Raw genomic sequence first — 12,587 nt, 5'->3', positions numbered from 1 at the left:
TTTCATGGGAACTTGGGATTCTTTCTTTCTTTCTTTTATTTTTTTGCAGTTTTTGGCCATGACTGGGCTTGAACCCACCACCTCTGGCATATGGGGCTGGCGTCCTACCCCTTTGAGCCACAGGCACCCCTATCTTTTGACACCTTTGTTGGAAATCTATGAAAGCCTTCTGAAGAGGCCAGAGAGGGGCTGCATTTTCTGGGTCTTACTACTCAGCTCGATGTAAGTTAATGTCAGCCTTCTCCAGACACTTTCTGACTGTTTTATGGATTTTGTTTTTTGTCACCTTGGTAGAGTGCTGTGGCATCACAGCTTACAGCAACCTCAAACTCTTGGGCTTAAGCAATTCTCTTAGCTCAGCCTCATGACTAGCTGGGACTACAGGCACCCACCACAAATTCCAGCTATTTTTTTTTTTTTTTAGCTCAGGCTGGTCTCAAACCCATGAGCTCTGGCAGTTCACCCACCTCCTCCTCCCGGAGTACTAGGATTACAGGCGTGAGCCACTGCGCCAAGCCTTTCAGACTGTTTTAAACTCCTGTATTTCATTGTTTACCCAGCAGACATTCAAACCAGGTCGGGGTTCGCCACAACCACCCCCCACCCTCAATTGCCAGCATATAGGGGGCTCAGAAGTTGGCCTGCTCAGAGGACAACTTTGTGGCTTGGAGAGAATTTGAGACAGGTCAACTTCATTCATCTCTTGGTAAGAGGGGGGAAAAAAGCACTGTATACAGAGTATGGTAACCTGACAGTGGAATAATGTTTCTTCTCTATTTTTGCCTGTGAAATCTCTTTTTCTTTCATTGTCACTCCATTTCTGCTGACTGAGCCCCACTATTCTCCTTTCTATTGCCTCATTTCATAGTATCTGTCCTTAAAGTTTGCACCAAGCACATGTTTATAAGAGGAAGGGCTTTATTTCAAGTAGCAGAGTGAATAACATAGACGAATTCAAAATGGCTGAGCTCCCGACTGGCTTGGCCTTCCCTTTTTATCTCCAGACAAAACGTTTCAACCCATTGGTCAGTTTGGTACCTTCCTCATTGGTCAGTTTGAATCAAGTGGGAGCTGTTCCAGCCCCCTCAGAACCACAGGATTTCACAGAAGTGGAAATTTCCAGGTCCCAGGAAGTTAAGTCTACAAATTCCTAACAGCTGAGTCACCATGAAGATGACCATGCAGGTGTATCCATGGGGTCTCCTTGAGAAGACCTCTGTTCTCCTAGACTTCACCCTTCCCGGGTATCCTCCCTCACTCCAGCATCTCTTAAGAGGAGCTTTTCAGAAGGAAGGCAAACAGGATGGCAGCTAGTTGCTTTCCTTTTTTCACCTTTTCCCCGCTTTTGCCACTAGTCCCATTTTTTAAAAAAGAGGTGGGTGGTTCCCATTCCATATTGTCAACTTCTTTTTTTCTTTTCTTTTCCTTTCTTTCTGTTTTTTTTTTTTTTTTTTTTGGACAGAGCTTCACTTTATCACCCTCAGTAGAGTGCTGTGGCATCACAGCTCATAGCAACCTCCAACTCCTGGGCTTAGGCAATTCTCTAGCCTCAGTCTCCCAAGTAGCTGGGACTACAGGCACCAGCCACAACACCCGGCTATATTTTTTTATTGCGGTTTGGCCAGGGCCAGGTTCAAATCCGCCGCCCTCGGTATATGGGGCCAGCGCCCTACCCACTGAGTCACAGGGGCCACCCACATATTGTCAACTTTTGATATACTTTACATACCCTTGAGGCACCTCTCTCATACTTTCTTTTATGTATTCTATATCTTGGTTTAAATATTTTTCTGTTTGTTTTGGCCAAGGAATTGCAGTGGTACCCACACACTCCATTCCTTACTATTTGGGACCTCTTCTGTTTTATTCAGGAGCTCCATTTACAGGGACATTTTTTGTTCTGTTTTTTGAGACAGTCTCACTATATCACCTTAGGTAGAGTGACCTCTAACTCTTGGGCTTAAGCGATTCTGTTGCCTCAGCCTTCCAAGTAGCTGGGACTATAGGTGCCCACCACAGTGCCTGGCTATTTTATTGTTTCTGTTGTAGTTGTCATTGTTCTTTAGCAGGCCTGGGTCGGGTTTGAACCTGCCATCCCTGGTGTATGTGGCCAGCGCCATAACCACTGAACTACAGGCACAAAGCCATTTACAGGGATTTTATCAGGACTTCCCTCTGGCCAAGAGTGGCTTTTATATTTTTTGTCTGTTTTTTGTATTTTATCCACAGTTGCCACTGCATTAGTTTAGTTATGGGTCCGTCTGTTAGTAAAGAACAAAATGCACACAAGTTACAACTCCAAAAATTCCTCCATGCCTCCTCTGTAAAGTCCCTAACCAGGACTTTACAAACCTCCTTACTATCATTTGCCACCAGTGTCGATGTTACCAGGAGAAAGGTAGTTTGAAATTATGTGACTGGGAGAAAATTGGCACCTGTTGGCTCGGCACAACATTGGTTACAGCACCAGCCACATGCACCGAGGCTTGTGGGTTCGAGCCCAGCCCCGGCCAACTAAACAACGACAACTGCAATCAAAAAACAGTCAGGCATTTTGGTGGGCACCTCTAGTCCCAGATACTTGGCAGGCTGAGGCAAGAGAATCACTTAAGCCCATGACTTTGAGGTTGCTGTGAACTGTGACGCGACAGCACTCTACTAAGGGCAACATAGTGAGACTCTGTCTCAAAAAAAAAAAAAAAAATTGGCACCTGTTACACCAATTTTAGGCCCAGTCAGTGTCCAACCTTTAACCGCCTGGAATATGTGCTGAGTAGCTTTACGGCCCACTGGCATCTTTCCCAAATGCCCCTAAATATCCCCTAATAACCCTTTTGTTACCCCCTTATAAAAGAAAAAGAGGAGGAAACCACCCCCACACCCCCTGTGAAAAAACAATCAACAGTCACCTAACTCACAGCCAGACGCTCTGGCTTCCTCCCTGCCAAAGCATGAAGAATTATGTTGGGAAACTATGCTCACTCAAGCTTTGCAGGAAGACTCGAGCCTGAAGATATTTGTTTTACAGGCTTTTCCTGTTCAAATTTCTGAAGACAGAAGGGACCCAAAATATATCGCCCTCCCCTTTAAACTCACGAAAGATCTTAGAGCAGCAGTTAGAGAAAATGGCATACACCATACCTATACCAGAGGTCTCATAGATAATATTGCCAACAATAAAATCATGACGCCTTCTGATTGGAGACTTCTAGTTGAAACTGTTACTGCCTCTGCTCAATATGGCATTTGGTTACATGGATTTGAAGAAAATCTCTGTATTGTTGGAAAAACCACTGGAACTAGAGATAATGATATTACGCTTGATATGCTTGCTGGCAAAGGCAAATTTTCTGGGACAAAACAACAAATAGACCTGGGTCAAAGAGTCTTCCAGCTTTGCTCCTCTGTGGCTCCGAAAGCCAACTATAAAAATGACTGACACTGATTCCCCTGCAGGCATGTTTGCTAACATCTTGCAATGGCCTAAAGAGCCCTATTTAGATTTTATCAATCCCCTTCAACAAACTATCAATTGCTAAATTGACCACCCAGACACTGGAGAAGTTCTTTTAAAACAATTGGTATATACCAATGCCAACCCTGATTGCAAGTTATTTTGCCCATTTTTATGAGCAAGCCTAATGCTCCAGTAGCTGATTTTATCAAATCTTGCCAAATTGTCACTTTTGAATGCTTTAAGTATAAGGCTGCCACACAGGCCCACCATAGAGCCCTACCCGCAGCTTTAAATACTAACTAAACAATGCTTTAAATGCAGCCAAGATGGACATTTTCAGAGATCTTGTCCCCTTCAGTCCAACAACAAAAATCCAATCTTCCCAAAAAGATCTGTCCTAGAAGTAACAAAAGCCAGTATTGGCTTTCATTGGGCCAATCAATGCTGCACTAAATTTGATGATAAAGGCAACCCCAGTGGGGAAACGGGAGAGGCACTGGCTCCAGCATCCTGAAAGCCCAATAGGGTCAAATCCCTCCCACCAGCTATTCACACCTCAGTTCCCACACAAGCCTTCAGAGTCTTAACCCTTGCCACCCCCTAATGTGGCCAATACCACCCACAGCACCTCCCACCAATCTTAACTTCCTTATAACCTTTTGAATCTGTTTTTTGGCTGCCTGGATTAATTCCAAACAACCTTTACTTTCCCTTGTTGCAGGACGATGAGACCCGACATAGAGAAAGAGCATCCAAACACCATGTTTATAGGAGGAAGGGCTTTATTCACCACCTGGGAGCTTATGGCATAGAAGAATTCCAAATGGCCACACTCCCCAACTGGCTTGATCTTTCCCTTTTTATCTCCAGTCAGAAAGTTCTAACTCACTGGTACCTTACTCATTGGCCAGTTTGAATCAAGCGGGAGATGGTATTCCAGCCCCTACAGAACTACAGGATTTCAGAGAAGTGGAAATTTCCAAGTTGCAGGAAGTGAAGTTTACAAATTCCCAAGAGCTGAGTCACCATGGAGAGGACACTGCAGGTGTATCCTTGTGGTCTCCTTGAGAAGACCTGTTCTCCTAGACCTCACCCTTTTGGGGTAACCTCTCTTTTTACCCACTTTTTGAGACTTCTGTATATTTTAATTTGGGGTCTCAATATCAGCTTGCTTTTGCAGGTGCCAATATTAATCACTTTTCACTACTTTGCTTTTAGGGACTATGACTCCTTTTGGGTTCTCTACTCAGGCCTTAATAATACCATGATGGTGGGCTACTAACATACGAGTTTTTACTTTTCCCTGCATGACATTCTTTCCCCCCTTTTCTCAAAGTCCAAAGTCCAATTAGGACAAGTCCCTTGAGGAGTTTCCTCAGGCTTCAGCCACGCATTGACCATTGAGCTCCCAGTATATGGCTGGAGCAGGGCATGTTGACTGTCTTAAAAGTTACCTTTACTGGGTAGTGCCTGTGGGAGTAGGGTGCCGGCCCCATATACAGGAGGTGGTGGGTTCAAACCCAGCCCTGGCCAAAAAATGCAAAAAAAAAAAAAAATTACCTTTACTTCCCAAGAGGCAATGAAGCTCTATTCAGCCAGCTGTGATGACTCCAGATGAAGATTCTTTCCACCTTTGCTGCCGTGCATGTGATCAGGATGATAGTGTAAAGTCCTTTCTTTCTTTCTTTTTTTTTTTTGTAGAGACAGAGTCTCACTTTATGGCCCTCGGTAGAGTGCTGTGGCCTCACACAGCTCACAGCAACCTCCAACTCCTGGGCTGAAGTGATTCTCTTGCCTCAGCCTCCCGAGTAGCTGGGACTACAGGCACCCGCCACAATGCCCGGCTATTTTTTGGTTGCATTTTGGTCAGGGCCGGGTTTGAACCTGCCACCCTCGGTATATGGGGCCAGCACCTTACCAACTGAGCCACAGGTGCCACCCGTAAAGTCCTTTCTATCTTGGTTTGAGGGGGACCGGGTTCTGATCCTGGACCTAAACTTGGGCCCCTTGATCCTTCAGAGAGAAAGAATGTACAGACACAAAGGACTAAACAGAACATAGTTAATTACCCAAATGGAGATTTTCCTTGCTCCTGTTTCTAGGGTTTTTCTCTATTTAATTTAGTCTCTCCCACTTGTTTTAGGAGTCCCTGCTAAATTGCAGAGGATTGACAGAGGCCTCTTTGAACAACACCAGTGGCAAGACTAGTTACAAAAAATACCCTTTTTTTCTTTAGATGAATTAAGATTAGTACTGACAATATACATTAGGACAGGCCAATGTTTTATAATATTGGAACATACATATAATCATAACCCACACAAAATTAATTACCATTTCATATTTGACAATGTTTCCTATACATTTTTAATAAATCAAATAAGTCTAATTTGTTTTTCTCAGGTTTTTAGTAATCTTAATATTTCAAAAAAACCAAATTTAGAGATGTGTGGTTTTTTTTTTTTCAGTTGTCATTGTTGTTTAGTTGGCCTGGGCCAAGTTCAAACCTGCCAGCCTTGGTGCATGTGGCCAGTGCCAAGCCCCAAATTTAGAGTTTTGATTTTGGAAGATTTGCCAAGTATCAAAGTCTTAAAATATTTATTCAAATAAAATTACAAGCCAAAAGATTTTAGATAAATTACATAGTCAACTGGATCACATGTAAACTCCTTCACAAATTCCCTTTTATGAGCTTCATTTAACCTGCACAATCTATAAACATTCTAAACTTTCTTTAACTTTTGCCTTGCCTTTCATTTTCTTAAATAACCATTTTGTTTCAGGACAAAATTTATCACACGAGATTCTTTTTTTACACAATGCCATTTTCCTTTCTGTCTAATTTCTCTCACTCCCAAAAACCCACTTCCCAAGAAACAGGATGACAGTTTGCTATGAAGTTAACCATTCACTTGGCCAAACTGATAATTAGAGCATTTATAAGGCAAGAATCTTATTCTTTGACAAAGACTCAATTTCCCCCACTAATTTAAACAACCAAATTATTACATTTTACAAATGAGAGACATTTTGTGGAATATAACATTGATACAGGATTTTCCCACTCAGGGCTGGACAGGGAACCCCCATTTTCCAGGTCAGGTGGGATCAGACAACAGATTCCCATCTCTAGGCACAAACATGTTGCAGGCCACACCCTCTGAGCCCTACAAGGTCATGAACAAAGTGACCCTGAACATTTTGGATGGATCCACCCTGACTAGGAAGCACACAACTAATTCTTTCCTCAGACAAAAACCACAGCAAAGACCTAATAACCTTGCCCAAGGTGAGGGGCTGCATTCATTCATTTGCTAGAACACCCATTTATTTTGTAAAGGTATTTTTCCATTTACCAAGTCCTGGCCAAAATATCTATTAAGGCCAATTATTTATCCCTAGACAAAGGACCCATGCAAGAGAACTCCAACTTGGGACTCGTTCCCCCTGCCAGTAGCTCTGGTACTCTCCACTCTCTCTGCATGCCCCTCCGTTCAACAAAATTCCATTTTATCACTAATCTGTGGCCTGTGGGCTCAATTCGTGAATCCCTGAAACCAAGGACTCACTGAAGAAATTCCAGTACAAAACCACAACACAGTCATTCTTTCTAATGTCTTTTCATTTTCCCCTTAAGTCTCACGTGGCCAGGTGGCCACCAAAGACTAGACCTGTGTCTGAGATAGAAAGCAGAAAACCTGGAACTTCCAGTTTTTCTCAGAATAGCCAGGGGCTAAAGTTGGAGCAGGAAAGAAAGGGCCACTCACACAATCGTTTCACCCTATGAAGTGGGGGCAAAACCCCACTTGTCATTACCCATCTCAGTTGGTCTCCAAGCACTCACATGCACACAATTCCACCCCATTTCTTAACCTGAGCAGCTTCAGTTTCCCACTGGAACTGCCACTTAGCCATAGGAGGTAAACCAACATTCCCCTAGGCCCTGTGAAGGGAGGTCTGAGGTCCTCAAAGTTTGCTTAGTCACAGCACATCCACACATTCTCATACACCTCTCAACAGAACTGCTGGCAATCTAACACCCCAGGGGTTGATCAGACCCCCCACTTCCACCCAAATCATGGGAACCCCAGATGGATCATACTTCGCTTAGATGTCTCCCTCTGTAGGTACTTGTTCCTGTATGCCAGTTCCTCCTGGTGTTTCACTCCTTGAAGACCCAGTCCATATAGGGAGGCCAAACTGCCTCCCTGGCATGCTCAGTGGTTCACATTGCCCAGGCTGATCAGAGGCCTCCACATGGATGTCCATAGGATTGGTGGCAACTACCAGGTGCATGTTCTTTCCAAGGATGATCTCACTTCCCAGTCAGGGAACCAATAATGTTGCAGAAGGCAAGGCCCAATGGAGAGAAAGAACACCCACCACCATGTTTATAAGAGGAAGGGTTTATTCACTGGCTGGGAGCTTATGGCATAGAAGAATTCCAAATGGCCACGCTCCCCAACTGGCTTGGTCTTTCCATTTTTATCTCCAGTCAGAAAGTTCCAACCCACTGGTACCTTACTCATTGGCCAGTTTGAATCAAGTGGGAGACATTATTCCAGCCCCCACGGAACTACAGGATTTCATAGAAGTGGAAATTTCCAAGTTCCAGAAAGTTAAGTCTACAAATTCCCAAGAGCTGAGTCACCATGGAGAGGACCCTGCAGGTGTATCCTTGTGGTCTCCTTGAGAAGACCTGTTCTCCTAGACCTCACCCTTTTTGGGTATCCTCTCTCACCATTATTAGAAATGACAAACAATGGACTGGTATCATGGATATAGGTGCTGATATCACTATTATGTCCACCAAAGATTGGCCTCCTAATTGGGAAACTAAAGCTTCTCTGACTACCATCACTGGTGTGGGAGGAATCCACGTTCCCCTCATGAGTTAATATTGCCTGCCTTTTACTGGACCAGATGGTCAAAAGTCATCTCTAAAACCTTTTATTATGAATATTCACACTTTGTGGGGTGGAGCTCTCTTGTCCCAATGGAAAGTAGAAATCTCTACCAAACCAAATTTATCTTTTTTTTTTTTTTTTGTAGAGACAGAGTCTCACTTTACCTCCCTCAAGTAGAGTGCCGTGGCATCACATGGCTCACAGCAACCTCTAACTCTTGGGCTTAACGCGATTCTCTTGCCTCAGCCTCCTGAGTAGCTGGAACTACAGGTACCTGCCACAACACCAGCTATTTTTTTGTTGCAGTTTGGCCAGGTCTGGGTTTGAACCCGCCACCCTCGGCATATGGGGCCGGCGCCCTACTCACTGGGCCACAGGCGCCACCCCCAATTTATCTTAATGGCCACTGATGTCCATCAACCACTCAAACTCACCTAGAAATAAGACTCTCCAGTTTAGATGGCTCAGTGGCTGATAAAGGGAGAAATTGAAACAAATAAAAAAATTTTTTCTGGTCACTTTAAACATTCCACTAGTCCCTGGAACACACTCATTTTGTGTTCCAAAACAATCTGGCAAATGGAGACTCATTCATGATCTAAGAGCAATCAATGCCCAAATTGTCCCTATGGGAGCTCTACAACCTGGAGCTCCCAACCCTGCTCTCATTCCCGAAAATTGTAAATTAGCTATCGTTGATTTAAAAGATTGTTTTTTCACTATGCTTTTTCACCCCTCAAATAGACACAAATTTGCCTTTTTGGTTGCCAGTCTAAACAACTCTGTACCACGTGAACATTTTGAATAGAAAGTTTTACCCCGAGGCATGGTAAACAGTCTGACATAATGTCAATCTCTCATTGCCTCTGCTTTATCTCCCACTAGAAAACAATTTCCAACTATATTAATATATCATTATATGGATGATATTTTGATTGCCCACCCAGACCAAAACACACTTAACCAAATTTTACAACACCTTCTTACTTCCATGAATTCAGCACACCTTGTGGTAGCTCCTAACAAAATTCAGCTTCAGGCACCCTGGCAGTATTTAGGTTCTATCTTGTCTGAAAGAACTGTCAAAACCCAAAAAGTCATTCTGCATGTTCCTCACCAACTCTCTTTAAATGACATGTAAAAATTATTCGGGAATATAAATTGGCTTCAAACTTAAGTCATTTATTCAATACCCTAAAAGGAGACCTATCACTTCATTCCCCTCGAATTTTATTGACCCAGGCAAAAAGGGATTTAACTTATATTGAACAACTTATTAATACTAGGCAATTAACTAGAAGCCATGAAAATTTGTCCATTACTCTTTAAATTTTAAACACCCCTCATACACTCACTGGACTACTGTGCTAATTCTCACCTAGCTTAGGTATTATTGAATGCTTATTTCTTCCTCATCATCCTTCTTAAAAAATATACACTACAGGCTCAGTGCCTGTAGCACAGTGGTTATGGCACCAGCCACATACACCAAGGCTGGAGTGTTCAAACCCGGCCTGGGCCTGCTAAACAACAATGACAACTGCAAACAAAAAAATACCTGGGTGTTTGGTGGGTCCCTGTAGTCCCACCTACTCTGGAGGCTGAGGCAAGAGAATCACTTAAGCCCAAGAGTTTGAGAGTTTGAAGTTGCTGTGAGCTGTAACACCATGGTACTCTACCGAGGGCAATACAGTGAGATTCTGTCTCAAAAAAAAAAAAAAAAAACTATATATATACTATATATACTACACTAGATTAGAGATTTTATCTAATCTTTCAAAGAATAATAACATGTTAACAACTAATAGGATATGACCCTCATATCCTTATTCCAGGCTTAGATAAAAAATATTTTCAAATTGCATGGATTCAAAAGAAAAGCTACAAATCTCTTAAGCAGACTTCTCTGGTGACATACAATTCACACTGCCACATCTAAAAGACCAAGTCTTCTACAGCTTTTACTCCTTAAATTTTTTAACCCCCTTTAACTAATCCTCTAAAAAAAAAAAAAAAAATCCTCACAGTATTTAGTGATGGCTCCAGAAAAACTGGGAAGGAAGCAGTACCTTGGAAAGAAAACAATGAATAGAAACATTCTATTACTTCTAAGCATACTCTCACAAAAAAAGATTGTAGGGATCACAGCGAAACCTGCCCTTTTCCCTTGGTTTGTTCACTGAAAGATCAGCTCACAATTATGGTAGATTAGTAAGAGAAAGGTTTATTTACAAATATCATGTGAATGGGGGAAACAACACCCAAAGTCTCAGTGATGGTCAGAGACTTTTATAGATGCGTTTTGGAAGAGAGGGGGGGAATGTGGAAAGTATACTTCCCTTTCCCAAAGTCTAAGGACCAATTAAGACACGTCCCATGAGGAATTTCCTCAGTCTTCACCTGTGCCTTGACCAGCCAGTTTCCAGTATGTGGCTGGAGCAGGGCATGTTGACCACCTCAAAAGTTACCTTGCAAGGGTTGGCTGTATCTGGTTTTGCTTCCCATGGTGGTGGTGGTGGGGGGGGGGCAGTGAAGCTGTCTTCAGCCTGCTGTGATGGATCCAGGTGAGGATCCCTTCAACTTTTGCTGCTGTGAGTGTGGTCAGGATGACGATGTACATTCTCTTCTATCTTATCTTGGTTTGAGGGGTACTGAGTTCTGATCCTTGACATAGACTTGATCCCTTGGACAGAAAGGATGTACAGACACAAAAGACTAAACAGAACACAGTTAATTACCCAAGTGGAGATCTTTGCTGCTCTTCCTAGGACTTCTAACTGCCTCTTAAATTCAGTCTCTCCCAGTTATTTTAGGAGTCCCTGCTAAATTGTAGAGGATTGGTGGAGGTCTGTTATACATTATTTCATAAGAGGAATACCCTGATTTCTTAGAAAGGGTATTGAACAAGACCATTGGCAAAGACTGTACTCAACTAAGCTTTACTTCCTGGCAGAGTTTAACAATTTCTGCTTTTATGGCTCTGTTCATGTGCTCTGCTTTGCCCAAACTTTGAGGCCTATATGCCACATGTACTTTCCAGGTGATATTCAAGGCTTTAGCTGTTATTTGTGCTATTTCTGTTATGGAGGCCAGTCCATTATCAGCTCTAACCTGGAGTGCAACCTAAACCGTGGGATGATTTCCCTGGACAACGCTTTTACTAAGACCTGATGGGGAAGGCTTCCACTTATCTGGAGTATGTGCAGACCAAAACTAGCAAGTACTGGTTTCCCCCACATCTGGGCAACTCAGCATAGTCCATTTGTACATCTTAAACAGGAACCATCCCTGCCACCTGAAACTCAGACCTACAGGGACTAGAGTGACTGAATTTCGGGTGGCAGGGATGGTCCCTGATTAGCATTGTGTTGATTGCATGCCGTACAATGCTGGCTGACTTTCTTGGCAAGAGTGGCCACAAGGGGAATGTAGAAATATATCCCCAGAAGCTTCTTAATTTTCTTTTTTCTTCTATCTTAAGTGCATGCCTCATGCATAAAACTCCTGAAATCAACCTCGGAATTTTACACAGTAAGTTTTGATATTCAATGAGGCATTGAACCAATGCCAATTAGGGCTGGGTGTGGCTCATCCCTGTAATCCCAGCACTTCGGAAGCCAAGGTGGGTGGATTGCCTGAGCTCATGAGTTGGATACCAGCCAGAGTGAAACCCCATCTCTAAAAAATAGCTGGGTGTTGTGGCAGGTTCTTGTAGTCCCAGCTACTTGGGAAGCTGAAGTAAGAGAATCACTTAAGCCCAAGAGTTGAGGTTGCTGTGAGCTGTGACACGACAGCACTCTACCAAGGGTGAAAAAGTGAGACTCTGTCTCAACAACAACAAAAAGGCTCGGCGCCAATAGGACAGTGGTTATGGTGCTGGGCACATTCAACAAGGGTGGCAGGTTCAGACCCAGCCTGGGCCTGCTAAACAACAATGACAACTACAACAACAACAACAAAAAACTAGCCAGATGTTGTGGCAGGTGCCTGTAGTTCCAGCTACTTGGGAGGCTGAAGCAAGAGAATTGCTTAAGCCCAAGAGTTTGAGGTTGCTGTGAGCTGTGACACCATGGCATTCTACCAAGTGTGATATAGTGAGACTCTGTCTCAAAACACACACACACACACACACACACACACACACAGAGTTGGTCAACCAATGGTGCCCTTTGGTGTTTGTTTATGTAAGTAACCACTGTGTATGGTACCCAGACTCTTGAGTT

This window comes from Nycticebus coucang, chromosome 10, assembly GCF_027406575.1.
Source record: "Nycticebus coucang isolate mNycCou1 chromosome 10, mNycCou1.pri, whole genome shotgun sequence".
In the NCBI taxonomy this organism is placed as follows: domain Eukaryota; kingdom Metazoa; phylum Chordata; class Mammalia; order Primates; family Lorisidae; genus Nycticebus; species Nycticebus coucang.
The sequence above is the reverse complement of the archived record's forward strand: the minus strand, read 5'-3'. Positions refer to the sequence as shown.